Here is a 25,199-nt window from a genome sequence, read left to right as displayed (position 1 = left end):
CGGAACACTTCTTCAGCCCTGTGTCTCACCCCCCTTCTTTGCATACTCTGTGAGCTGCTCATACCAAACCTCCTGTGTTTCCGACCCACACAGTGTTTCCACCGCTCTTTTCTCAATTCCTGCCCATGAATGCAACTTCTCTTTTGAAGGCCGTTCCTTCATCATTTCCACCTCTGTGGATCCCTATGAGTTCACATGTCACGGGACTTTTCCCACACCTTCTTGTCATTTTCTTGTCTTACATTATTGGCTGTCTTATCCACTAGACCATAGGTTTCTTCAAAAATAAGTGGCTGTGACTTACACACGAATGTATGTTTGGTGCTTAGGACCACGCCCGTGCTCAACAGATATTTGAATTTATCAATCAATCAATCAATCAATCAATACATTCTTGGCAAAGCAAATGACTTTCTGGCCTGCTATAAACTATTGTTTTCAAGTAGAGGGTCTTTTCTAAGCCCCGCTTTGGGAGATCCATGTATCTACACCTATATTTTTGTACTGATATCTATATAGGTCAGTGAATTCGGGGAGAAGCTATGTTTATTAGCAATACTATTATGTCACTGGATCTTAAATATCTAGTCAATAACAGATGAAAAATATATTTGTATAAAACATGTTTCATCTATTATTGATGTAATAAATATAATATTTATTGTACAATAATAAATAATAAATATTTGTATAACAAACATATCATATTTTATATAATAAATATAATATTTATATAATAAATGTGATATTAATTATATAAAATATAATATCATGTTTTATATAATAAATATATTTACATAATAAATATACTATTATATATTATATAAAATATAATAAACATACTATATTTATATAAATAAATATAATAAGATATATTTAAATATATATTAAATATATATTTTTAAACTATTATATATTTATATAATAAAATATAATAAATATACTATATTTATATAAATAAATATAATAAGATATATTTAAATATATATTAAATATATATTTTTAAATTATTATATATATTTATATAATAAAATATAGTAATTATATTAAATTATATTAAATTATATTATATTATATTATATAAATAAATACAATAAGGTATATTTAAATATATATTAAATATATACATTTAAATATATATATTTATATATTTGTATACATCTTTTTGGTAAAAGGTGTTTTCAAACACATTCTCTCACTTAATCATCCCCAGAAACCCACAAAAGAGTGTTTTTTTTTTTTTTTTTTTTTTTTTTTTAACGTTTATTTATTTTTGAGACAGAGAGAGACAGAGCATGAACGGGGGAGGGGCAGAGAGAGAGGGAGACACAGAATCGGAAACAGGCTCCAGGCTCTGAGCCATCAGCCCAGAGCCTGATGCGGGGCTCGAACTCACCAACCGTGAGATCGTGACCTGAGCTGAAGTCGGACGCTCAACCGACTGAGCCACCCAGGCGCCCCAAAAGAGTGTTTTTAAATCACCGTTCAACAGATGTGGTCTCTAAGATTCACAGAACATAACAGACTTTGCAGCAAGTCAAAGCTAGCAAGGGTAGACCCTTGACATGAGAGTAAGTCCCCTGACCCAGTGTACCTCACCTTCCGGTTTGCTGCACACATCCCAATGAGTTCTTGTCTCAAAGCTTGTGAGGAATCTCTGTATGCACACAGCAAATACCTACTGCAGGTTGGATGCCTAAGTTTGCCTGCTAAGTGCAGAGGATGTCCTATGGACAGGGGACACTATCTTTTCCCTTCGATAAATAAATTCGTAGGCCTGTGAACTAATTTTAAGAAAAGCAAGCATTTCTTTAGAGCTTCTTGCGTGTTGAGTCCTGTGTTTACCCAGCTCGTATCATCATGATATAAGGAAGTGGTTACTTTTCTCTTCCCCATTTATAGATGCAGAGACAGAGAACGAACATTTAAATGGACACCTGAGGTCATATGCAACCTGCATTCAAGCAGTGTAGTTTGAGAATCTCTCATATTGCCACAACAGTATACATTGTCCCCGGGGTTTATCACTTAGGGACTTCATACGTTGCCCATGGAAAGCCAATGATAAATAACAGGTCGTATCACCAAACTTGAAGCTGGCTGGGAAAGATAAAACTCCCGGGCCCTGAAAGTGAAGACGAGTATTTAAAAACCGCTAGCCAAATCCTGGCAACATCTCCGTTATCTGGTATTCATCGAAACCATTACTGTGTCAGGGAAGAAACACACAAAACGTCTGGACCCATCACCTGGGCATAAGGAGACTCTGTCCTTTACAGACCTTCATTGTAATTTTACTGCCCCCCCCCCAAAAAAAGATACCGTTCCCTGCCAATATAACCACAGTAACATAACGTACAGTAACACATTTGTCAGCCTGACCACGAGGGAATAGCTGCACATGGGTGGCACTCTTTGCAGAGCAAAGCCTCAAAGAGTTAAAGATGTTTGCAAATACTGTAGCGTGTGTGGTGCGGACGATGCTACAAAAGGGGGAGGTGGGGTGGGGGAGCAGAGCAGGCAGAGAGCAAGCTTTGCTGCGCGCTCGCGCTCCTGGCATGGTGGCCCAGTGTGGCGCGCTCACCTGTTTCGCCACCCTGGCCCCGGGAATGTCTGTTACAGTTGCTTTGCGCCGAAATTAGCTGCTCTTTGCATTTCCTTGTAGCTGTGGATGTGGTTTCTGTAGTGATGGGACCGAGTGAGGAGATCTATTGGCTGCTGGCTTTGTAAATTTCATTCAGTTTGGTCCAATAGCAGAGGGGGATCGGGGAGACATCGGGAGCTCTCGCTTCAATCTCCCTTTTCCTTGCAGACCCGTCTGTGTCTCTCAGCACAGAGCTCTTATTCAGACCTCGCCGTGCCCTTCCTGCTCCCACTGTCTTGCTTTCTCTTCCTGACTATTTTAGGGCACAAACAACGAATTTCCTCCAAGCGGCCGGCCTCGGTGGTCCCCGCATTCCTTTGGATGAGCACATCTAGTTGGGATTTGGACAAAGCCCAGGCTCCTGGACTCGCACACAGCCTCCTGAATCCTACCCGCGGTCAGGATTCCCTAGAAAAATCTGGATGTGTGAAAAAGAACACTCAGAGCCGATGCAGATTTTTCCACGGCTAAAGGTAGGTGCCGTTTTCAGATGTGTCTCTGGGTTATTTGTTTATTTGTAAAGCCTTTGAAACATTTGGACCTGTGTGTGCTTCCCCAGCAAAAGAGGATGCTAAGCCTCCTGGAAAACACTCGAGCTGCGTTCCCCTCTGACATTTTTTTTTTTTTTTTATTATTATTGCATTTTATTTTGAGAATTCGGACAGGACTTTCTGCCATCTGCCGCTCCATTTCCTTATAGGTGTGGGTGGGACTGGGGACATGTATGTGCGGCGTGTCCTGTGCAAGCTTCATGCACATTTCCACAGAAACATTTGCTTTTTTTTTTTCCCTGTTGACTTAAAAAAAAAAAAAAATTGGGACCACCGTGGTTTGAACGAATTTTGCTGCAATCAGCTATTTGAACGGCGCTGGGGCCGTGTGTGATGTGTTTACAAAGTAGCGTTGTCTTACATACAAATAAACACAAGAGTGTGGCGAGGACAGGAGGGGAAAAAAATACATCTGCAGTAGAGGCTGAGCAGGAGCAAAGCGTCAGCTCCCTGCAAACCGGGACCGGAGATGAAGACAGGAATACTTCTGGAGACTGAGCAACCGCGAGCTTTTTTTTTTTTTTTTTTTTTTCCTCCTTCTTTAAGGAAACTGTCAGCTACCACCCTCCTGGGGTGCTTTTTTTGGGTTAACCAGAGAGAAAAAAGGAAAACAGGCTTGGCTGGGGTTGCATTAAGCGGGTTTTTTTGTTGTTGTTGCTTTTGGTTTTTTTTTTTTTTTTTTTTTTTTTCCTCCTTCCTCTCTGCTGGCCTCGTAGAACATGACGGCTGTTGTGATGCACGAAATAACGCACGTGATTGATTAGGACCTGGCTGGGCTTTGCTGGGGAGCGACCCGGGCGCGCCGGAGACCCCGGCTGGACACTCCAATGACGGTAGCTTCGAGCTGTTTCTGCAAAGCTGGGGAGCGGGCTCCGTGCCCCCCTTCTCCCGTGCGTGTGGGTAGGGGGGAGGCGAGCGGCGGAAAGCGGGGGGGGGGGGGGGGGGTTGCTGCTTCGGGAGCCTCTGGGTCTGGCCTGGACCTTTCCGGGGGCCACTGAGCAGACGCCCGGGCACCAGCCCCGCGCTGCCCGCTGGTCTGCAGGACCACAAAAGTTGGTGGCTGCGGGGACGGGCGCCGGGCGCCCCAGCCCGGGTCTCAGGGGACGCAGACCCCAGTCGGTTCCCGGGAGCAGAGCCCGCGGGACGCACGGCCGACCGGTGCCCGGTCTGGGGTGGGGGCAGGGGTCTGGGGAGTCGATGGGGATCTGTGCAGCACCCCGATAGCCTCGGGCAACCTGGCGAGGAACCCCCATCTCAACGCTCTCGGCCGTCCCGCGCTGCGAATTCCCTCCCGGCCCCCGCTTTCGCGGCCCATTGGTGCCCCCTGCTCACCCCCAACCCCGCGCGGCTCGGCCTGGCCACCCCCACCCCCCGTCCCGCCCCAGTGGGCCAAGCAGGTCGTGGAGATCCGGCCACCAGCTGCTGGAGGCGGAGTGTGGGGGGGGGGGGGGAGCACCACAGGGGGGTGGCCCCCCGGAGCGAGCCGCTGAACTTGAGTCCCGCCCCCTCCCCAAGGCCTCCGCGGCGCCCCCAGCCTGCGCCTGCACCCGCGTGGCCCGACCTGCGGAAGTGCGGGCGGGGGGTGGGGAGCGGGGGGAGGTGTCGCTCGGCCGCAGACCCTGCGGGGGCTCGGGAGTGGGGGGCGGTGGTGGCTGCGCGCGGAGGGCCCGAGGTCCCCGCCCCCGCTCCCGACCCCCGGGCCGTCCCCTCCCCCCTCCCTGCCGCGGCTCCCGCGGCCCCCGGTGGTGGTGGCGGCGGCGGCGGCGGCGGCGGGGGGTGGCGCGCAAGCCGGGAGTCCAGGGCGCGGGTGTCTGTGCGCGCGGGGAGCGGGGCCCCGTGCGGCGCGCAGCCCTGGGCCCGGGCGCACCATTCCGCCGCCTGCTCGCCGCCAGACGCGGCGCCCTTTCTGCCCGGGGCGGGGGCGCGCCGAGCCCCGCACCCCTCCCCCCAGGCCCGCGGGGCCCACCTGGGAGCGCGCGTCCCGCCTGGAGGGCGCGGGGCGAGGACGTCCTCCGCAGCCCTCCCGCCCCTTCCCCAGCGCCTTGCTTTTTTCAATTTATTTATTTTTTTAAATTTTGGCTGACTGCTTCTTCTGAACCGACCGGCAGGTGCGGGCCTCTTTCTACTTATTTTCCGAGGCACTGGGCTGCTGTTGAGGGGCTGGCGAGGGGAGGGGGCGCAGCAGGCAAGCGCCGGGGACCCGGGGGTGGTGGGGGCCGCGTGCGTCCAGGTTGCAGCTCCGGCCTGCGCCGGGTGAGCGCGCGGACTGGATTAACCCCCCTGCGCCGGCGAGTTTGGGCCCGAGCGAGCACCGCGGATCCCCATGTCTCATTTGCACCCAACTTAAGAAATTTGGGGTGAGGGCTGCCGGGTGGGGGGCTGTTGAACCCAGCAGGTGCTGTTCTTGCCAGCGCAATCCACAAGGTGGTGGTATGGATTCTTCTTTTCATTGGATTTGATTTTTTTTTTTTTTTTTTCCGCTTCTTATTTGGTCAGTTGATGGTGGTGGTGGTGGGGGGGGGGGACGGTTTTCTGTGCTCATATCTTATGCTTTTTGAAAGGATCCAGCGCTGGCCAGGCGTCGACATCAAGGGCGCGTAGCATTAACAGTTTCCTGGGGAGAGGTGGGGCGAGCGAGGTCCCTGCCCAGAGTCAGCACTTTACCAGAATTTGAGGGGACGCCGGGAAGGGGGAAAAAAAAGGCAACCAAAAAGCAGAAAAAAGCAAAGAAAAAGTTTAGGGAAACCTACTTAGGGTGGTGCAGAATTTGCAGCTGGTGTGGGCGTCCTGCAGACAGCATCCGAGTGCCCGCTGAAGACCTTTGTGGGTAGGTAGTATTCCTCAGCCAGACATTAAAGGACCAGGCTATACAGAAAGGTCTGACTTTCCGTCAGAACAAAGCAACATCAGCCGCTGACAGAGCTGCCCGGTTGGAAGGGAGAGGCTTACCGGTTTCCTAGAGGGTGGCTGAGCCCAGAGAAACGAGCACACTGCACAGAAATCTGCACTTTCCCGGGGGCGGTGGGGAGCCTGGAGAGAGACTGCGTGCCTTTCGTCTGTGCACAGAGGTGAACAGCGATTGTGAAAACCTCAGCATAGACTTCCCTAGGTAGATGGGGCGTAGGAGGGTCGCGGAATTGGCACATGGTTCCATGCGTCCCTTATTTCCAGAAAAAAAATTTTTTTTTTTCGTTTTCTTTTGGTATCTGTCCCCCTATCGAGAACGTAACAATTTCATCGAGGGCTCTGCAACTATATATTTTTCAGATTGGACCTTCAGTATGGTATTCCCCAAGGAAATGCGGTATATCTGTGGCTGGTGTGTATGCCGTATCTGTGTGTCTGTGGCAGTTTGAAAGAGAATCATCTTTGACATGTAAGAAAATAATCAGGGCCAATTGTAGCAGGGGAAAGATTACTTCATCAGTTTTAAATCACAGAATTCAAATGAGATGACGGTTTTCTTTGGAAAATCAGGATGATTTGGAGCAGGAATTTAACGTTAATGGCTGTGCTTTGATGCTATTTCTAGGCTCTGTTGACATATTTTTGGGGGGTAAAGGAATTGTTGCTTTCCTTTGTGTTTTTTCTTTTCTTTTTCTTAAAGAAATAACGTTGAATGTACATTTGGCCTTAAATCCAGTGGTCCGGCTAATTTTTAACCGAAATCTAAGAATAGAAAAGATACTTGGTAAGTGACTGATGGCTACGTCAGGTGAATAATGCAGGTATACAGCTGTTAGTAGATTTGCATAGATTTGCAAGTGCTTGAAGTTGAGGATTGTCTAAAGTTCCTTTTGTTTTGCTTTGCTTTGTTTTGTTTTTGGTACGGAATGTAGACTGGTCAGTGCACGGGGGTTTTTTCTTTATTTCTGAACTTAGCCTTTTCATTCGGTTTCCTTTGTAGTAATTTGTGGAAAGCTTCTGGTCTCTGCACAAAGATAGCGTGCTTACTGACTAAGCCTGTTACATTGGTTTCAGAATGTGCAAGCCACTGTTTCAGAACTCTTTAGAATATAATATAGGGCCCTTATGCCCAGACCACAAAAAAAAAAAAAAAAAAAGAAAAAGAAAAAGGAAAAAAAAGGCTAGAGATGGTTCTCTGAAAAGTAAACATTCAGGTGCATGGGGTCTGGCCGCTATTTAAGGTGCTGTCATTTTAATTGGTACAACATATTTTAAACATCGAGTTCACGGTCGAGTATTGTCAATGATGCAACTTGTTGATGGGATTTATTTTATTCAAATGAAGTTTCATCATGAAAATATTTTAAGACCCTAAACCCTCACTCTGCAGATAGACTTATCTGGTTAAAACATGCTGAAATTCCCAACATGGTGGAAGCTGATTTTACGATGCTGATTTCACGTGTAAAGAACAGATTTTTTTGTGGTATATAAACCAGTCTGTGTTCTTTCTATGATGTTTTCTGCCTTATGAATGTGTATTACATTCCCAAATGAGAAAACTATGTTCGGGGGTTAGTTTAAATCAGTTGCCTGTTTGTTTTTTGTTGTTGGTTTCTTTTTCTCCTGTGAGAAGAGACTTCGTGTTCTACTTAATCATGTTAAACAATAATAATTACGTTAAGACAGACCGTGCCTCGTATGTAGTAACAACTGACTTCTTAAACATGTCAGCTCCCAGTTTCAAATCGAATGTCCAGCTTTTGCCCAGTCAAGGAGAGAAACTGCAAATCTCCCAAGTTGAAGGCCATGCACTTCGAGGCAATTAGGTCATCTGTTGTGTGCAGTGACCATTCATGGGCCACTCACTCAATGAATATTTTCCAGTTTTGTCATTTTTCTCCAAACAACCTACATTTGGCCGCTCAAAGCCTCCACTGTTCTTTGCTTCGCGGATGGCAGGATGGGAAACCCTTCGTCATTTTTCTTGGGCAGGACAGAATAGCACAGAGGAGCATCGGGAAAAACAAGAGGGACTGCCTACGAGCTTGCCATTTTGCCCTTTACGGCCTTTAGACAAACATGTAGGAGAAGCTTTTCTGCCTGTAGTGGTGCTGCTCCACAAACAAGCCAAAAAAGGACTGAGTCAAAGCTCATAAGTCACGTGAATGGAAGGTTGTTCGCCCAGAATAGCCAGTCCAGTTGGGCCTCTCAGCACAGTTGAGACACTGAGTGTTGAGTGCACCTGTCCCAGGTGTGCATGGACCTCCGTGAGCTCTACCTGCCTGTGCAAATTGCCCAGTTTCCAGAATGCTGCTCTTTTTTGTTCTTAAACCAACCTCCTTCCTCCCAGAAGCGGTACCTAAAGCAAAACAAAGCCAGGCCCCAGCAAACATAAAGTCCATAGTAAGATGAGGTACTGAACTGATTCCACAGGGGAGAAGAGTAATCTGTGTATAATTGGGGGAGGAAACAAGGAAGCATAAAGCCACTAAAGCCTCACTGGAATAAATCTCCAGGAGACAAATCTTTATTCAGAGTAGTGTCAATGAAAGGCCATGTGCTTTCACAGCTGTTTGGAAATAATCCAGGGTTTTGTTTGGGTGGCTTTCTTTAAAATGCATGTTATGTAAAGAGTGGTTTGCCACAGTCACAGAGTGCAGTGTTGGGATCACAACTGGACCTTTCTTGGTCGTGCGTGTTAATATTGGTGAGCACTCTGGTTTCCAGAGGCTAATCCCTGAGGGATGATGAGACCCTGGGTCTTGAAGTTATGTTGCAGGTGTATTTTCCATCATATTTTATTGTGGTCTGTCCTGTTAGGAAACTCCTAAGTGTACCTCGCAGTATTGCTGACTCTGGGTAAAAGGTTGTCCTAGCGCCTCTCTAGAACTTTCTCGTCTTGCTCACCTGAAACAATATACCCGCTGGTTCCTAACGCCCATTTCCCCCTTTACACAGCCCCTGGCAAGCCATCACACTCTTTGCGTCTTCGAATTTGACTGTTTTAGATACCTGTGGGCATCTCCTCCTCTTGGCGCAATTTACGATTTTGTTTCTGGCTAGTTGTGCTTTTTCCGCGTGGGAGGAATGGAGGAGACAGAGAACACGCGTTGGTGGGAGGGGCAGAGAGAGAGAGAGAGGGAGACTGAAGATTCCAAGGGGGCTCAGCTGTGACAGCAGTGAGCCTGATGGGAGGCTCGAGCTCACAAACTGTGAGATCATGACCTGAGCCAAAGGCAGATGCTCAACAGACTGAGCCACCCAGGCGCCCCCAAAAGTGCACTTTCTAAGAGTATTGAACTTTCCCTGCTTGCTTTCTACAATAAAAAGAAAAGACTTGCTTAGTTTGAAGTTGCATTTCTTGGTAAAGTTTTGAATCCTTTACATTTTTTTTTTAATAACGTGTATTTATTTTTGAGACAGAGAGAGACAGAGCATGAACGGGGGAGGGGCAGAGAGAGAGGGAGACACAGAATCGGAAGCAGGCTCCAGGCTCTGAGCCATCAGCACAGAGCCCGACGTGGGGCTCGAACTCGCGGACCGTGAGATCGTGACCTGAGCTGAAGTCGGACGCTCAACCGACTGAGCCACCCAGGTGCCCCTTGAATCCTTTAAAAAAGAAGCAAGGTGGGGAGCCTGGGTGGCTCAGTCGGTTGAGCGTCCAGCTCTTGATTTCCACTCAGGTCATGGTCCCAGGGTTGTGAGATCGAGCCCCACATCGGGCTCTCTGCTAAGTGTGGAGCCTGCTTGGGATTCTGTCTCCCTCTGCTCTCTGAAACAAAATAAAAATAAAAGAGAACCAAGGTTAATGAAACCGAATGGCAGTGATAGGACGCGGCCCTGTACGTGGATGGTTATTTTTGCAAAGCTTGGAAGAGGTCTCTTGCTCTGTTCTCATAGCCCTGATGGGATTTGCTCTCTGTGTCGTTTTCGTTGTTTCATATTTCAGCGTCACCCGTGTTTGGTTTTCAGTTGGGGCGGGGACACATATCCCATTACGTGGATGGTCTGCAGCATTGATCTGTGCTCTCAGAAAGAGTGCTGTGGGTTGTAGACACCACAACGGGACATCATGTGCCTTTAGTGTTTTCAAATGTTTCCTACCCAAGTAGAGCTGTGAATGCACTAGGTGGCAAAACGTAGAAACATGCACATTTTTTAAACCCATGTCTCATTGTTCACTGCGTTTCTAAGTCAGTGAGACCTGCCTTCGTGGTCTAAAGGTAAGGACCGCAGCGTGTGTGTTTCTGTATACAGACATGCTCCAATGCATGGTCCTAACCAGCACCTATTTCTTGCACACAGTGTTTTTCTCGGCCAGTGCGACACATTAGATCAGCACACGAAACAACATACCAGGAGGCAATATGTGATCTTGTCCCATTTTCCGTGCCTTCTCTGCATCACTCACCGAGGGTGAGTCATATTAAAATAGTCATCATGTGAATTATGTGCAGAGTAGCACTTGTAAGTCCTGGTCATTTGAAAATGAAGGCACTCGTCCGTAATCAGCTGGATTCCTTCAAGTTTTGTCTTATAACTAAAATAATATTCTCTTTAAAAAATTTTTAATGTTTAAGCGTCCGACTTCAGCCAGGTCACGATCTCGCGGTCCGTGAGTTCGAGCCCCGCGTCAGGCTCTGGGCTGATGGCTCGGAGCCTGGAGCCTGTTTCCGATTCTGTGTTTCCCTCTCTCTCTGCCCCTCCCCCGTTCATGCTCTGTCTCTCTCTGTCCCAAAAATAAATAAAAAAAACGTTGAAAAAAAAAATTAAAAAAAAAAATTTTAATGTTTATTATTTTTGAGAGAGAGAGAGACAGAGCATGAGTGGGGGAGGGGCAGAGAGAGAGGGAGACACAGAATCCGAAGCAGGCTCCAGGTTCTGAACTGTCAGCACAGAGCCCGATGTGGGGCTCGAACCCACCAACTGTGAGATTGTGACCTGAGCCAAAGTTGGATGCTTAACCGACTGAGCCACCCAGGCGCCCCTTGAGTAATATTTTGTAACACTGTATCAATGACCCGTGTCAATGGTGAAAAAATCTATACGATATAGGTGTGACAAAGTGGCACCCCTCAGGGACACTGGTGTCTTAGGTTGTTGCACACTGGGCTGGAGAAGTTGACAGTTGTTTCAAGGACCAGCCCGGACACTCACTTGAAAAGGCTAAACCCATACCCCTATTATCTGCCTCCTAGGATCTCGCACACCTTTCTTTGCTGCCATAAGGGCTCTGCTCAGAGACTGTTGCCATTGAAACCTTGTGGCTCAGTTGAACGCGCGTTGTATCAGCATAGTAGAGAGACCCAGCGTTTCCCTTACTAAACACGGAGAAGCTTGAAGCCACAACGGTTGTGAAACTGATCTTAGTCTCTTTCTGGTCTCGGCTCCCTCCTTGGCACTCTCCTGCCACATGGCGTGTTCACTCACAGTGCACCTACCGGGAAGCCCCGACAAATCCCCACCGACATCCGCAGCAGGGGTGAATGAGTGCGGGAGCCAGGGTTTGTCCTGGCTTCTCACTACACCACCCTGCACGCGTTCTTGTAAAATAGGATTACGCTACTTTATGAGACAGCAAACACACTGAAGTCCCCGACACATCAGGACACTTACGGACACAACATAACTACGATCTCTTTCTTACGTAGAATAGTTTGGTTTTTTTTTTTAAGTTTATTCATTTATTTTGAGAGAGAGAGAGAGAGAGAGAGAGAGAGATTGAGCGAGCAGGGGAGGGGCAGAGAGAAGGAGAGACAGAGAATCCCAACCAGATTCCGCCCTGTCAGCATAGAGACCAACGCGGGACTCAAACCCATGAACCGTGAGATCACAACCTGAGCTGAAATCAAGAGTCAGACGCTTAACTGACTGCACCACCCAGGTGCATAAAATAGTTGTATTGGCAAATTGTATGTAGAAACTGTCCAGCGTTTAACTAGCCAAACTTCATTTAAATATATATAATTACTAGTATATGATTGTATATGTACTAGTTATGATTGTACTCTAGAGAAATGAAGTTGGCATTCTTGTGTTTCCATTTCAATATAGATTTATAAATGTATATACAGTCATCTAATTGTACTTAGACGCTATCCATTTATATAATTATATTTATATACGATTTATGTAATTGATGAAATCCTCTAAATTTGTTGTAATTCATTGAAAAGCTTTTATATACTTAACTTTTTCAGATCTATAGATATATACAATTATGTGTTTTATGATTTTATATAAACACATAGCCTACGTGATAAGTTAATCTATGAACATTTCATGTAAACATATACTACGTGTATCGATCTAGGCAAATACGCAGTCATGCGTTTTGCAGAACAATGAGTCGTAAATGGTAAGTAGCTTTCCAGGCTGGCCCATGGTATCTGCATTTAACGGTCCACAGAAACTATAGCTTCACGATGAATTACTGTTGATGTGCTGGCTAGCATATTGCAGTGCTCACAGGAATGTAATTAATTGGTACTTAGTGTGCTTTTGTGAACCATTTGGGACCTCTTATGTCAGTGGGAACATGTGGCAACCCGTGTATCTTTCCTGCCTGGATACAGGCAATGTCTGCTCCCACCAGGAGAGACTGAGAGCACCTGAAAGTAATGTAACGTTAGGTGTCGACTGTACTCAAAATGAGAACAAAAAATACCGTGAAAAAAACCGAGACTCTCTCCGAGGTTGTGTGGAGGTCAGCAGGAAAGAGCGCCAGGGCACGTCGGTGACCGTCATGGGCAAGGACAGCCTCTGCGTATCCCTGTCCCCACTGTGGGATAGGTTCTCTTGACCTGGTCTCTTGCCTGGCCTTGCTCACGATGAAAAATCAATACGGGAGGCTCGGGAATGGGGGAGGTCTTTACGCTGGCAGGAAAGAAATGGAGTGACTAAGGGATTTTCGTGGTTTTCTGGAAACTGGCTTCTCCCTGCCGCAGACGTTTGGTCTTGTTTTGGTTGACCTATTTCGTTGAGCACGTCCTATGTGCCAGTTACAGGCATGGGCGTAAGTCAGTGCCGGTAGCGAAGAGATGAATTTGGGAATATACGTATGCTCAAAAACCCGTGTGTGGGTGCTCACAGTAAAGTTATGAAGGGCTTTGGTTCATGGATGTATATCACCTCTCCCATTTTCTGGTGTTATTATGGGTCCCTTCCTCCCTGGCTTTCTTCTGTTTGGGTGAGTGAGGAGAACTCACTTGTCTTTAAAGGGCTGAAGGAATAATAAAGGTAACCAGGTAAGAAGAATGCATCCAATCATCAGAAAAGAGTAGCAAATGTTAGTGGCAAAGAATTCTGTGACAATTTGATAGAATTCTTCACATGCTATATGTGTGTGGCTTTTCATCTTGAGCAATATATAATATGTTGGAGAGAAATATGTATATAATATAGATTTAGAAATTATATATATTTTAGAAAGAAATATATAGAATATATATTTTTAGAGGGAAATGTATAATGTATATTTTAGAGAGAAATATATATAATATATGTATTTTAGGGAGAAATGTAACATATATTAGAAATCTATATCATCCTGAGCAACATATAATCTATGTTATATATATTAGAAATGTATATTTATAATATATATTCAGAGATATATATTAAATATATATTTAGACAAATACATATATTATATATATATTTTTTTTAAGAGAAAGAGATAGCACGAGCGGGGGACAAGGGCAAACAAAGAGACAGACAGAGAATCCCAACACAGGGCTCAAACCTATGACCCTGGGATCATGACTTGAGCTGAAATCAAGAGTCAGATGCTCAACCGACTGAGCCACCCTGGCTCCCCTTGGCTGGTTATAGTTTTAAAAGCTGTCAAACCTGTGTTTATAAAACACTGATTTATATTTTACTACATTCTATGAGTAATACATACATACAACAGATTACGTTGACTCAACCAAGAATTGAGTGCTCCTGAGATATTTTCTGTCGTCTCAGATGGTTGTGTTGATGCATGGTCATTGAACTGCCCTTGTTGATCCCAGCCAATTCCTTATGGTCCTTATAAAAGTCAATTGGCGATAGTTAGGTATTTTGCATTCCGAAGGCAAGAAAAATACCTTGAATCCTCATGTACTTGAGTCTCATAGATTTAAAAGAATCACAGATAATTGTGTCATATTCTACCACCCTTCATATAATCTATTTTTTTCTACCATGTTAGATCTTTGAACTTCATGAACCAGCCTTGAAAACAGACAACATCAGTCATGGGCAAGCTGGCCTTGCTTGTAGATTACATAGTCCCAGAGAAAGATTTTTTTTTGTGGTGATTGTTTTCAAAACACATGCAAACATCATAGCAATGGGTGTGGGAAGAGCTCCCAGTCAGGGATCCTCGGTTAAGGAGGATCCCAGATCAACTAATTTCGGAGAACCTCACGTGTCGTAGCCCACACCTGACTTTGACCCTGGAGACCAGCACATCTGAGGACTTGAGAACCCTCACGCTAGTGGATTCAGGGACGTGCCAGATGATTTGAGATTCTTTGTAATGAGTTCCACCCAAATTACATAACTGCAATCACAGAACTCTATCGAGTATCCTTGCATTATATTTTATTGGCAGAGCACAAAGAAAAACAAAGGCAATCTAAAGTTCCTGGAGACTGTTTAAATTGCCAGGGTCATCTGGAGAAATGAACTTGGTATTCTTTTTCCCCTCCGTTATATTTATTTATTCAGTATCTGTTGAAGGCTAACAAGTAGGAAGATAAAGAAGACTATGTTGTTTGTTTTTTGTTTATTATCCATATGACAAGGCCATTTTGTACCTCGTTAGAAGTAAAAAAAAAAAAAGTGTGTGTGGGGTGGGTGGAAATAGTAAAACATGAGCCACAGTCTTATGATGAAGGACACAGAAGTTTTATATCCAAATCTCCCTTCTAGTGTGTGTGTGTGTGTGTGTGTGTGTGTGTGTGTGTGTGTATGTGCACGCATGTGTGTTTAATCTCTCACATCCTGTGTTCAGTGTTCAGGAAAATAGTAGCTTAATGGAGTGCTCATAAGTCTTTCTCACGTAGTTAATAGCAAAATCACCAGGGCCATAGAGCTTAAATATTAGCAATTTGGTTCCGTTTATAATTTCCAGACAAGGACGGTATCCTGCCACACTTCAGCTACTTTAACAGGACAAAGTCCTGGAGTTGTACAAACAGGTGAATTTGTTCCATACGGGATGGGGAGGTGACCCGGAGCTTTGGCGAAAAGAAGGCTGCCTGGCCTAGGGCATTTCTGGGAGACACCTGTGTCCCAGTCGTAAGCCATCAGGCTGGATCTCTGTGCTGCAGAAGCATCAGTGTCCATATACATGTTGTCAACCCTGCACGTGCTGAGCTCCTGGTGAAAGAGCCGGGATAGCTTAGATTGCAGTACAGAGAGTTATTTGGAATTGATGTGATGAGAGAGTCAGAATCACTGAACAGTCGACATTTGGAAAACTAAAAAAAAATACAAATGCAAAAAAACGTAGCCCCATAAGGCCAAAATGTTACTTTGGATTCATCTTTGTCTTATTAGCACAGAGAGTTCAGGATGAACAGCAGAAATGTACCCCAGGAGCCGAGGCAGGACCGTGAAGCAGACCCAGAGAGAAAATTTACGATACACGCAAGCGAAAATCATAGTTAAATGGGCAGAGTTGGGGAGTACAGTAGACCCCCGCCCCCCAGCCTCATCCCTGGTTTCCCTTCCTGCGGGGTCAGTTACCTGCACGTGGTCGCGTTGGTGCACCTGCTGACCTGGTGTCAGAAGGTCCGTACCTCGTGCCTCACGGGGTCACAACACTGGCAATCTTCACCTCACCTCACCCGCGGGCATGTTGTCTTCTCCCTTCATCACAACACGGAGGGTGAGTCCAGAACAGTAAGATGTTCTGAGAGAGACGGGGCAGCAGGGTGGCTCAGTCGGTTAAGCGTCCGACTTCGGCTCAGGTCATGATCTCATGGTGGGTTCTGTGTCTCCCTCTCTCTGCCCCTCCCCCTCAAAATAAATATTTAAAAAAGGAGAGATTTTTGAGAGGCAGTCACATAACTTTGATTACAGTATATTATTAGAATTGTTCTGTTGTATTCTGAGTTATCGTTACTCTCTTCTGCGCCTGTTCATCAGTTACCCTGGCGTATGTAGGGTTCACTACCATTTGTGGTTTCAAGCATCTGCTGGGGGGTTCGCGAAGCATCTCCCCAACAGAACAGGGGGGACCCCTGTCTCAAGCCGGGGCTCTAGAAGGGGAGAGCAGAAAGTGGAGAAACCTGAATTAGTTAAAGCGGAAAACACAGCCACGTGGAAAGCCGAGGGAGGCGGGGGAATCGTAGACGGTTCAAAACAGCGGCATCAACTGAACTATAAAGCCGTAAAGCTGGAAGGTAGTCACAGTTTGTCATGTGGGAAAAATACCGTCTCAACCAAACACTCTGACAGTTTAGGTCCGTAGTGGAAACAAACGGTAGCATATTATGAGGACAAACTAGTTCGGACGTTGCTTCACTTAAAGTTTGCGTGAAGGTCTTTTCATGATGATTCCGTCTGCCGACAGCTTCTCAGGTCATGTCCGCCAGGTTATGTGATAATTGTATTGATTGAAAGTCTCCTTGAATGACAAGAAGCAGATACTCGAATTTATCAAATTGGCATTAAGTGCCGTCAATAAGCATATGCATCAGCTTCAAAACACAATGAATCCAGTCACATCCAAATTAACAAGAGACTGTTTAGTTTTATGAATGTACAACATATGTACTGATATTTTATATATATATATATATGATATATAACATATTCCATGTTGGTTTTATATATATATAAATATATAATGACATGCGTATTTTGTAATATACAACTTACATGTAGGCTGATATTTTATATATATGAAATACATAGTTTGTACATATAAAACATATATAAAATAAAAGTTATGCAAAATGATAGCATTCATATGTAAATACACAAATATATATCAGCATATATATAATTTATATGTATCGCTATACTTTAAGCATATAAATTATGTAAATATATACGCATATATTTTTACATATGTATACATAATTTACTTTCTATTGGGAAACCTATCTTTCTGAAGTTGTTTTAGTATATGTGCTGACAAAGTGAGCATTTTGTGAAGATTTGTATTCAATTTTTTAAAAAGCTTATTTATTTTTGAGAGAAAGACACAGAGTGCCAGCAGGGGAGGAGCAGAGAGAGGGAGACACAGAATCCGAAGCAGGCTCCAGGCTCCCAGCTGTCAGCACAGAACCCCACGTGGGGCTCGAACCCACAAACTGTGAGATCACGAGCTGAGCTCAAGTCGGATGCTCAACTGACTGAGCCACCCAGGTGCCCCTGCATTTTATTAAAAAAAATTTTTTTTAAATGTTTTTCACTTTTGAGAGACAGAGCATGAGTGTGGGAGGGGCAGAGAGAGAGGAAGACACAGAATCCAAAGCAGGCTCCAGGCTCTGAGCTGTCAACACAGAGCCCCATGCGGGGCTGGAACCCACCAACAATGAGATCATGACCTGAGCCAAAGTCGGACAGTTAACCAACTGAGCCGCCCAGGCGCCGCCGTGGAGGTTTTGAAAAGACAGAAAGTAGTGTGCATTCCGTAATACCATAACCGAGTTAGTAAAAAATTCAGATGCGCCGTTTATATTGACAAAATTGGATTGCTACAATTCTGCGCGCTCCATCTTTCCAAGATACGGGTTTCCCTTGTCTGTGTTTTGGGGTTTCCCTGGTCTGTGTTTTGCACGTAGCGTAAGGATGAGACGCCTAGAAAGGCAACCAGGAACCCCCCAAGCAGATCACACCTGTTCCCAGTGGTGGTCTTAGCAAGTGGCCACCTGTGGTGGGTGAGTCAGGGGCTCTCACCTGAGATGCTCACCTGGGCAGGTCAGATTGCAGCATGCACCTCCCCTTCCTCCTCTCCTCCTCCTCTGCTCTGATATCCTCTCAGACCTGCTGGAGTTTGCAAGGACTGTTGTCCTCTCTTCAAATTAAGAACAGTGTTCAAGTAGACACTCTGTAAGTTTTTTGGCTATTTCGGTTTGTTTTCTCCTTTTTTTGGTGTGGGGGACAGCATGCAATGACTCTAGAAACCTGTACGTTCTTATCCACTTTTAATCCGGGGAAAATAACAATGTGCTTACACGACTATTAAATTGCCTGTATCAAATACAAGGTATACTTTGTCGGGATATCCATGATAAAAGGAGAAAGTCATTTAGAGCCACCGTTTTTGTTAAGACTTGAAAGAAGCTGAGCAAACGTGGGCATTCCCTTATTGACATGGGTAGAAACGGAGTCACAAGGAGCTTCTGGGATTGATCCAGACTGCACACAGCTGGTCAGTACTTTAAAAAAATTTTTTTTAACGTTTATTTATTTTTGAGACAGAGACAGAGCATGAACGGGGGAGGGTCAGAGAGAGAGGGAGACACAGAATCTGAAACAGGCTCCAGGCTCTGAGCCGTCAGCACGGAGCCCGACGCGGGGCTCGAACTCACAGACCGCGAGATCATGACCTGAGCCGAAGTTGGACGCTCAACTGACTGAGCCACCCAGGCGCCCCCTTTTTTTTTATTTTTGAGAGAGAGAGACACAGAGAGAGGGAGACACAGAATCTGAAACAGGCTCCAGGCTCTGAGCTGTCAGCACAGAGCCCGACGCGGGGCTCAAACTCACGGACCGCGAGATCATGACCTGAGCCGAAGTCAGACGCTTAACCGACTGAGCCACCCAGGCGCCCCCCTTTTTTTAAAAATTTTTTTAACTGGTCAGTACTTTTAAACACTTGTTACCAAATGAAGGTGAACTAGGTGAAGCTTTGGGCCTTGGTATATTTCTGTTTACAGACTCATCATAGGGGTTCACAGAACAAAGCACCCGATGTCCAATGACCGTGTTCCAGCCCATTTTTCTTATCTGTGCAGCAGAAATTTAACAGGGTAAATTGTGTTGATGACAGGTGTCAGGGGAGGAAGCAGCAGAAGTAAAAAAAAAAAAAAATCTCTAAAATGGGAAGCAACACTTGTTAACGTGGAGACAACCTTTTACCGTCACCCAAGTTTAGAGATAAGCAGAGGGTCCTAGGGGCAAAAGGAGTTGGACGCCATTTCTTGTGGGGAACACGGAGGTCTTCAGCTGTGTTGCAGTCCTAGGGGCTGGGGTCCCCGTGTCTTGTCACACTGAGGGCTTTGCATGACCTCTGTACGTTCCCCAACCCGGAGGTGACCCACTGATCACCACCTTAAATCTCTTTGTTTTTTAAAATGAAATCTGATTAACACACATCCTGTTAGTTTCAGGATCACAGCATTGATCCGAAATTCTGGATGTTACTCAGGGGTCCCCGCACCACACTGTCACAATATCATTGACAATATTCCCTCTGTTACGCTTTTCGTCTCCGTGACTTGGATGTTCTTTATTTCTTTTTTAAATTTTTTAAATGTTTATTTCTTTTGAGAGAGAGAAAGAGACAGAACACGAGTGTGGGAGGGGCAGAGAAAGAGGGAGACACAGAATCCAAAGCAGGCTCCAGGCTCTGAGATGTCAGCACAGAGCCCAACGCGGGGTTCGAACCCACGAACCGTGAGATCGTGACCTGAGCCGAAGTCAGATGCTTAACCACCGGAGACGCCCAGGCGCCCCTCACAGGCAGTCTCTTAAACACGGGGAAATCTGTATGCTTATGTTGACTCATCCATATCCGAGAGCAGAAGGACCCCCGGGGAAACCGGGATCAGGGTAAGAAGTGACTGGCTTGCAGGCTGAGCCTGGTACGTTTTGGGTGATGGTTTGTGGTAATGTGCACCCGAGGGGCCCGGAGAGCCCTAGCGCCCCAGCCTCCGCGGAGATGCTTTGTGAGTACCTGAGGATTCATTACTGTTGGACACGCACCTCCACCACTGTGTCGGGGACCCTGCGTGTTCTGCACGAAGATCAGCAGCCCCGAGCTCCTCGTACAGCTCTCTCTTTCTGCTTCAGACGCTCGCGATTTTCCCACGATGCTTTCATGCAGAAGCACTGGAAACGAATCCTCTCTCATTTCAGTGAGAGGCATCTTAAAATTGTAATTTTGTTGTTCCTGCTTTTATCCAGCAGGGCTCTGATGCCACCGGATTAGGGGCTGATTATTCCACTGGATGGAAAATTTCAGTTGTAGGAAGCTGGCCGACCCGCCCCCTGGGTTACGGTGCTCATCCCTTCATGCTTATAGGTTGACTGATTGGATGCAATATAACCTTTTTTATTTTTTTTCCTTTAGGACATTTTTGCAATAGTGTTTTCATTTTTTTTTTAATTAAAAATTTTTTAATGTTTATTTATTTTTGAGAGAGAGACAGAGCACGAGCAGGGGAGAGACCGTGAGAGTAAGACATAGAATCTGAAGCAGGCTCCAGGCTCTGAGCTGTCAGCACAGAGCCCAATGTGGGGCTCGAACCCACGAACCATGAGATCATGACCTGAGCCAAAGTCTGACGCTTGACTGACTGAGACATCCAGGCGCCCTTCCTAATTTTTTTTTAAGTTAGTTTATTTTGAGACACAGAGAGACCACGAACAGGGGAGGGGCAGAGACAGAGAGAGAATCCCAAGCACAGAACCTGATGAAGGGATCAAACTCCTGAACTGTGAGATCATGACCTGAGCCGAAGTCGGACGATTAACCGACTGAGCCACCCAGGCGCCCCAATACTGGTTTTGTTTTTAAAAATAAACTTTAGGGGTGCCTGGGTGGCTCAGTCAGTTAAGTGTCTGACTTCAGCTCCGGTCATGATGCCTCGTTCGTGGGTTTGAACCACATCAGGCTCTGTGCTGACAATGCATAGCCTGCTTGGGATTCTCTCTCTCTCTCTCTCTCTCTCTCTCTCTCTCTCTCTCTCTCCTCTCTCTCTGTGCCTCCTGCATCCAGACTGTCTCTCTCTCTCTCTCAAAATAAATAAAATAAACATTGAAAAAGTGACCCCATGCTCTTAACCCATGATGTGGGTTTTGGTATAAAATTTTGATAGGCATGTCGGTGGTTGTCACTTAAATACATCATAAGAAGTATTCTTTTGAATTCTGGTGACTGGGTCCCCTTTATGAATAACACATAAGCACATGGTAGCCTTTTCAAGGAGGTGTGTTTTCTAAGGTATACAAGTGAGATGGAATGATTAATCATATTGGCATGTGTCTTATCTATTGTAAACTCTGATATTACCCTAATCTGAGATCACAAAATCCACATTCTCAGCTTCTAGTGCGTTCTGTGTGGTCATGTCCCCGAACCAAATCTCTGTAACCATGAAACACGGACTCCCCACTCTGAAGCCCAGTCCCTCATGACAACTGTCAAACTTTCCGTCTCTCAATTTGACTATTCTACGTTCCTCATGTAAGTGGAATCATAGAATATTTGTCATTTTGTGTCTGGCATTTTTCACTTAGCACAATGTCTTCAAGGTTCATCCATGCTGTGACATATGCCACAATTTCCATTTTAAGGCTCAGTGATACTCCATTGTATGTACACACCACATTTTCTTTGTCCATTAGTTGAGATGGCTTTATTTTTATTAGAGAGGAGGAAAATAAAATATACATTGCTCTCTGTGCTTGCACTGTTGATAAGGAAGAGAAGCCGTGTACCGATTTTTTATCAATATATATACTTTCCTACCATTTCTGCATTAGCTCTTTTTTAATTAATTTATTATTTAATTTACATCCAAGTCACTTAGCATAGGGTGCAACAATGAATTCAGGAGTAGATTCCTTAATGCCCGTTATCCATTCTGCCCATCCCCCCTCCCACAGCCCCTCCAGTAACCCTGTGTTTGTTCTCTGTATTTAACAGTCTCTTCTTCTGTTTTGTCCCCTCCTTGTTTTTATATTATTTTGCTTCCCTTCCATTACGTTCATGTGTTTTGTATCTTAATGTCCTCATATGAGGGAAGTCATATGATATTGTCTTTCTCTGCCTAAATTCACATAGCATAATACCCTCCAGTTCCATCCACGTAGTTACAAATGGCAAGATTTCATTCATTTTGATTGCCGAGTAATACTCCATTGTGTGTATGTGTATATATATATATATATATATATATATATATATATATATATACATTTTCTTTTATCTGTTTTCTTTATCCGTTCATCTATCGATGGCCATTTGGGCTCTTTCCATACTTTGGCTATTGTGGATAGTGCTGCTATAAACATGGGGTGCATGTGTCCCTTCGAAACAGCACACCTGTATCCCGTGGATAAGTGCCTAGTAGTGCAGTTGCTGGGTCATAGGGTAGTTCTATTTTTAGTTTTTTGAGGAACCTCCATACTGTTTTCCAGAGTGGCTGCACCAGCTTGCATTCCCACCAACGCAAAACAGATCCTCTTTCTTTGCATCCTCGCCAACATCTGTTGTTGCCTGATTTGTTAATGTTAGCCATTCTGACAGGTGTGAGGTGGTATCTCATTGTGATTTTGATTTGTATTTCCCTGATGATGAGTCGTGTTGAGCATTTTTTCATGTGCCTGTTTGCCATCTGGATGTCTTCTGTGGAGAAGTGTCTATTCATGTCTTTTGCCCATTTCTTGACTGGAGTGTTTGTTTTTTGGGTGTTGAGTTTGACAAGTTCTTTATAGATTTTGGATACTAACCCTTTATCTGATATGTCATTTGCAAATATTTTCTCCCATTCTGTCGGTTGCCTTTTAGTTTTGCTGATTGTTTCCTTTGCTGTGCAGAAGCTTTTTATTTTGATGAGATCCCAGTAGTTCATTTTTGCTTTTGTTTCCCTTGCCCCTGGGGACGTGTTGAGTAAAAAGTTGCTGCGGGCAAGATCAAAGAGGTTTTTGCCTGCTTTCCCCTCGAGGATTTTGGTGGTTTCTTGTCTTACATTTAGGTCTTTCATCCATTTTGAGTTTATTTTTGTGTAAGGTGTAAGAAAGTGGTCCAGGTTCATTCTTCTGCATGTCGCTGTCCAGTGTTCCCAGCACCACTTGCTGAAGAGACTGTCTTTATTCCATTGGATAGTCTTTCCTGCTTTGTCAAAGATTAGGTGGCCATACGTTTGTGGGTCCATTTCTGGGTTCTCTATTCTGTTCCATTGATCTGACTGTTCTTGTGCCGGTACCATACTGTCTTGATGATTACAGCTTTGTAGTATAGCTTGAAGTCTGGGATTGTGATGCCTCCTGCTTTGGTTTTCTTTTTCAAGATTGCTTTGGCTCTTTGGGGTCTTTTCTGGTTCCATACAAGTTTTAGGATTGTCTGTTGTAGCTCTGTGAAGAATGCTGGTGGTATTTTGATAGGGATTGCTCAAGGAGCTTCCTAAAGACTGTGTTTTTCCTTATAGAGAAGGAGTAGGATTTTCCAAAATCTCTGTAACCTGAGACTGCATATTCTGGAGAACGCCCTTGGAAAACAAGGATACTGAGAAAATGATAATAGTTTTAGGCGTGGTCAAGATACAATGGCTATGTTAAAAAAAAAAAGAGTCCTGGGGTGCCTGGGTGGCTCAGTTGGTTAAGCGTCCTACTTCAGCCCAAGTCATGATCTCATGGTGCGTGAGTTCGAGCCCCGCTTTGGGCTCCGTGCTGACAGCTCGGCACCTAGGACGTGCCTCGGAGTCTGTGTCTCCCACTCTCTCTGCCCCTCCCCTGCTCACGTTCTCTCTCTGTCTCAAAAATAATGTTTAATGTTCATTTATTTTTCTTAATATCCTCACTTTCCAAGTTGTAAAAGTAAAAAAAAAATGATTTTTTAATATTTTGCTAACTCACACAAGGGCTATGCCTGACACCAGGTTGGTTTGTGTTTTGAATTTCTTTTCATCGATCTGGCTCCCGCCCTTTCCTCTTCATTGCAAAGTCTCGTTGAAGAAACTGCTATTTCTATGTATCCTATGGGAAAGTAGGTTATGGCGTCAGCAAAATGTAGTACTCAAGTTATTTTTAAAGGAACATGGGCGTTCTCCAGAATACGCAATCTCAGGTTACAGGCTCCTTATGGGGTAAGCTCGAGTGGCCTGAGGAAGTGTCCCCAGCCCCCAAAGAGGAGGCTGCATGAATACAGCTCGGTGTGTGTGTGTGGGGGGGCGGGGATGGGTAGGGGGCTCTGTGGGTTTCCTACACCTCCCGTTTTCCGGTTCCCAACAAACTCAGAGTGTGGACGAGAGTCTGTGAGAAAGAGAGTTCCAAGGTAGCCTTTGCTTTATCATTCAACACACACACAAACACACACGTGCAATTTTTCCCTTGCCGACTCCCACTCAACCAGACGAAAAAGGAGCCATGTGACGGACACATCTGTAGCCGGCCATTCTTACGGGTTTATTTTATCCCTTCCCCCCCCCCCCCTTTATTGAGACATGATTCGCTGTGTAAGTGTAAGGGGTACCTGTTGATTTGAAATACTTTTAAGTTGCAGCATGATTACCACCATCGAGTAAGCTAAGTCTCCATCTGGTCACCTAGTTACCGTTTCTTTTTTGGTGGACAGATATTTAAGATTTAGTCTCAAGAGTTTTCAAGTATAGAATGCATTATTGTTCCCTATGCATACAATATTGTGTGTTAGATTTGCATAAACATTCACCTCCTAACTGGATATTTAGCCTCTGCTACCAGCATTCCCCTCCCATTCCCTCCCTCCTGACCCCCCCTTCTTCCCCTTCACCCCTGGGAACCACACTCTACTCTCCCCTCCTAACGTTATCTCATCCTTCACTGTAATAGTAACATAGGGCCTTTGCAGAAATGGCTGCATGTTTGAAAGCAGTGATACATATTACATGTGTAACTTGTAAAGCGAAATGAAAGGAATGACTCACCCACCTTTCAGAAGGATGGTTGTGCTGGAAGGAGCCGGGTGTGCCCCACGCACTGGTGTGTACTTGTGTGTGCGCTTAACAAATACAAACTTCTGTAACGTACATGATAGTAAGTAGAAGATCATGCTGGTTGATTACAAAAAGGATGCGTTGAAGTGACAAGACTTGTATGATACTGAAAACACGACTTGATGAACTCATATGTTGCGGGAATACATCTCTCTTACAAAGATT

General features: G+C 45.1%; 1 protein-coding gene across 2 annotated transcripts in view; it reads left to right on the top strand.

The window, feature by feature from the left end:
- The first annotated feature begins 2,790 nt into the window (after positions 1-2,790).
- NLGN4X (neuroligin 4 X-linked) overlaps positions 2,791-25,199 on the top strand; it is a 315,466-nt gene continuing 293,057 nt past the window's right edge. Inside the window, exon 1 of one of the 2 annotated variants that reach the window (XM_042926569.1) lies at positions 2,791-3,117. The gene's annotated coding sequence lies outside the window, so the exon portion shown is untranslated. Of the gene's footprint in view, positions 3,118-4,017; positions 4,086-25,199 lie in introns of those variants that run through there. The other variant, XM_042926570.1, reaches the window with a different exon arrangement.

Source organism: Panthera leo, chromosome Y (assembly GCF_018350215.1).
Source record: "Panthera leo isolate Ple1 chromosome Y, P.leo_Ple1_pat1.1, whole genome shotgun sequence".
Lineage (NCBI taxonomy): Eukaryota > Metazoa > Chordata > Mammalia > Carnivora > Felidae > Panthera > Panthera leo.
This window is presented reverse-complemented; position numbering and strand designations above follow the sequence as displayed.